At 41.1% G+C, this 4,349-nt stretch overlaps 1 non-coding gene across 1 annotated transcript; it reads left to right on the plus strand.

Moving 5' to 3' along the window:
• Window positions 1–3,896: 3,896 nt before the first annotated feature.
• Window positions 3,897–4,022, plus strand: LOC115872495. The gene has a single exon (XR_004047893.1). It is a non-coding gene; the product is annotated as a U6atac minor spliceosomal RNA (small nuclear RNA).
• The last annotated feature ends 327 nt before the right edge of the window (window positions 4,023–4,349 follow it).

Here is a 4,349-nt window from a genome sequence, read left to right on the forward strand (position 1 = left end):
AAAAAAAAAAAAAATTTCATGTCGTTGAAGATATATAACAGTGTAGGAGTGGTATTCAACCTGTAAATCAGATCATAGCCTGATGATACCTCCTTATGGGCATGTCCTTTTCATAAGGAGGACCCTGGGAACCTCCCCACTCTCTCTCTACCTCCACCTTCCTTCTGGCAGGCACTCTGAGACCTGCCAGAGCCCTGGAGATGTGTTCACCTTCATTGGATCCACAAGACTTTGCACCCACCGACCTGTGATCTTCCTGCATTCTGCATTATTGCATGTGGCCGTGTGAGTCTAAAAAGAGACTTACAGACTAGTATTGGACGTATGGGCTTGATCTGGACTGGGCTGGGATGTTTTCCTCATATGTGCAATTTCTTGACATAAAGCTCTTTCTTACACATATATGAGTGTCACTGGATTTGTTTCTCTAGTCAACCCCGCCTAACACTGTCATATAGATAAATCCTATGTATATTAACCTAGGTACTTTAGAGAAACAAATCCACAGAAACTCATATATAAGAGAGAGTTTTATATAAAGGTTAAGTGCATCAAGTAAACATCCCAACCCAGTGCTGCCCAAACCCACAAGTCCAACATTCACCCATTAACCCATATGTCCAAGACCAGTCCACAAAGTCCTCCTCCAACTCACAAAACAGATGCAATGACGCCGACTGCAGGAGGAAATCCGAGTCAGTGAACGTGCAAACATCTCAGCGTTGGCACAGGTCTCCACATGGGTGCTCCAGCACCCAGGGCTACATCAGGGTAGGTCCATGTGGCTTCTCCTCAGGGATGTCTTGTGGGAAGTCAGCCTTGCAAGCTGAAGCAGGAAACTGCTAGGGCAGCTGCACCCTGGTGTGGCCATCAGAAAGCAAGAGACCTGAGAACCAGAAAGGCGAGGCTCACTGAGCCAGTTACCGTCCTCCCTTCAATTAATCGCACATGTGTTTGTCGGCCAGGCTGGCACAATAAACTACCCACCTCACTATGCGTGAGGCTTTTCTGCGCAGGGCACCTACCATAATATGGCATGGCCAAAGGGATATAGTTTCAACTAGAGTGAAGGAAGGGCTTATGGATGCCTTAATGCTCAAATTCTAATTATTGGGGATCAGGACTTCTCTTGAAATACATCGTAAAATGCAAAGGCTTGCAAATTTAGTAGACTCTATTAAGACAATGGTGGCAGCATCAAGTGACACTTTGAGACAGAAAAATGTATTTCAGCCATGTAAGAGTAATTGACAAATATGTTACTATCACATGCAAGTAACATTTTACTGAAGATATTCAACAATGGTTATAGCAGTACATTGACAGGGAGCTGCCAGAGGTTCAGACTAGATTCAGAAGAGGATGTGGAAAGAAGGACAGCATTGCTGATATCAGATGGTTCTTGGGTGAAACAAAGAATACCAGAAAAATTGTTATGCCTTTTTTGACTATCCAAAGGTATTCAACTGTGTGGATCAAAACTATGGATTACATTGAGAAGTATAGGATTTCCAGAATTCCTCATTGTGTTCATGCAGAACCTGTACATGGAGGAAGAGGCAGTGGTACAAACAGAATAAGGGAATGTTGTGTGGTTTAAAATCAGGAAAACTGTGCATCAGGGTTGAATCCTTTCACCATGCTTATTCAATATGTATGCTGAGCTGTAAGAAGCCCCAATAAAGTGATTTATTAATTTCTTTAAGAAAAGGTCATTTGTATTTTGCTTTTCAGTGAGAGTCACATACACGTAGGATGACAAAGATAACCATCTGAAGGTGGTGACTCTAAATTCCTGTTTATATGAAAGCAAAACTTGAATTATCATTAATATTATTAAAATTAGTTGTATTGAATAAACCCTAAGCCAATTGATGGCATTAACTTAGGCACTGTCTGCCTAGATCAAATCAAGTAAACTTTTAATTCATTTGATATGTCTGGCCATTTAAGATTAATAATCTCGTCAATACAAGTGTCAGGTTTCGGGATTTCCAGTCACAAGAACAGATTGTTTTGGAACTTCAGTAGATTGATAAGCAGTTTTATCTCTTCTGTCCGGGTTTCTTATTGTTTCTGCACAGCTACATGTTAGGATTAGATGCGGAGATACCTATGTAAATGAATTAGCAAACCAGTATTGAAAGTGGTTGGAATATGATGGTAATGGAGATAAGAACTCTTTCTTGAAACCTGTGAACAGAACCCACCCTCCTCACCTTGATGATTTACAAACTGAGAGACGCCTTTAGCTTCACAAGCCCCATGCGAGACTCCCGCATCAGTCATCTAGGAGAACTCAGCCTTGACAAGGAATACTCGAGTTTCATGGCACATTTTTCATAAATCCAAAAAGCCACCTGGGGAACTTGAAACTGCCCTTTCCTCATATTGCCAAGGGTGGAAGGACAAACAATGCTTAACCAATACAGTAGGAAAATTTACGAAGCAGCTTAGTTATATAACAAATTTTAGTTAAAGGGGTTCTTACAAAACAGTTGCTGTGGTGTTGAATCCAATTCACAGCTGCCCTCCATGTGTCAGAAGAGAATTCCACCCCATAGAGTTTCCAGTGTCTGTTTGTTTAAGTGGATCACTTGGTCTTTCTTCCAAGATACCTGTGAGTAGACTTGAACTTACTTTTTGGTTAATATCAAACTTTTTAACCATTCGCACCACTCAAAGACTCCAAGACCTTATATAGTCTTTATATTAAAGCTTAAAGCCAAAGTTGATTAAATAACTAGTAGCCTGGCAGAATCAAGACTAGGGCGCAAATCTTCTCATTCTTGGATACCTGCTATTTACACTGCCATGCCAACTTAACCACCCCCTTCCCCTTTTTTCATGAGATAGCAGCAGTTATCTGACACTCTCTTTAGAAAATGCAACATTTTCACCCTCTTGTCAACTTCTTTCCCATCATTTGTCTTTGCCTTCTTTCACCCCAAGCTATTTATGCAGTTAGTGGGGGAAATGTCTGAAAGCTTCAAGGAAACCAATATTTCTTGAGACATTCAAACCCTCCCCTATTCTGATGGCCAGAAAGTCCACACTCAGCATTTTTATGCTTTTTTTCTATTGAAACCAGAAAGTAAGTGTGGAAGAAAGTTATCTGAGAATTTAAGAGCCCCAGGAAAAATAGAAAAGTTCACTTTGAATTTCATTCCAGAAACCATGCCTATACGCTAACAAGACAATTGGGGCTTTTATACCATAGCAATAGCCAGAAGCACTCTAGACTCACCAGGCTAATTATTGGACTGGGAAATATTAATCAATAGTATTCAATGATAGGCTAGCACCTGACTGTGCCATGTGGGGGTCAGTCATTTATCCATTGGATTGGTCAATTTCCCATATGGGTAGAGCATTACTGTTCTACTCCCTAGAGCTCTATGAAGCAATGCAAGGTCTCTATGCCCTGGGAAGTGCTCTCTGTGTGATACAAACCATTTGAAATGGACTGCTAGCCTCAAAGTTCGTGATTTGAGCCCATTCAGCTGTATAACTGGAGAAACGCCTCGCACGCTGCTTCTGTAAAGGTTACAGCCAAGAACACCCTACGGAACTCCTCTCTTAGGACAGGGCATCAGAATGACCTCATCAGCAATGCCTTTGTTGTTTTTGTCCTTGTTTCACATAGCTTGTAAAAGAGCTATGCAACTATCAGTAGCATCCTGTTGATAATATCGCGGATTTATAAAGCTTCCATCCTCCATTCTTCACAGCTTTCCTGAAACAGACGGAGCTGGCAAGTACCATTAGTGCCATTTTACAGATGGGAAGGGTGAGATAGGATCCGGATCTTATTCATGGTCACTTAATCATATCATAAGTCATAACACTGTTTTGCTATTTCACAATGGTGTGCAGACATTTTATAAGAATAATCAGTGTTGTATGAAAGGAGAGGAGGTTAGTATGCCCCTTGGCAAGGATGGATGAGGCCCTCGGGCCTTACAACATGAATGCGGTTAAGGCCTTGCCACCTACTTTGCAGCATCTAACCATGATTTTTAAGCACTAATGTTAGACCGAGGCATACAGTTTTGCTTGGATGAACATTTGGGTTCATTGTGAAAAGAAACACGTGATGGGTCAAAATCAAACATTTCCCACATGTTCTGTATAATTTGTTCCTGTTACATTGGATTTTTTTTTCAGAATTGTAGTTTGTAGTGTTAGTTTCCTTTTATTGGTATTCTTGCATATACTATTATTTAATAAATGTTATGTCCCCACTACCCCTCTGCAAGGTATGTCCAGTTGTCTGGAGATGGACATTGGGTCTCCATCGCGCACCACCCTCATTGACAAGGATATGACTTTTCTCCCTGCCTTTGGTG

The sequence above is a fragment of the Echinops telfairi genome, unplaced genomic scaffold (assembly GCF_000313985.2).
Source record: "Echinops telfairi isolate 266 unplaced genomic scaffold, ASM31398v2 ScPeMD7_7424;HRSCAF=8462, whole genome shotgun sequence".
Classification (NCBI taxonomy): Eukaryota; Metazoa; Chordata; class Mammalia; order Afrosoricida; family Tenrecidae; genus Echinops; species Echinops telfairi.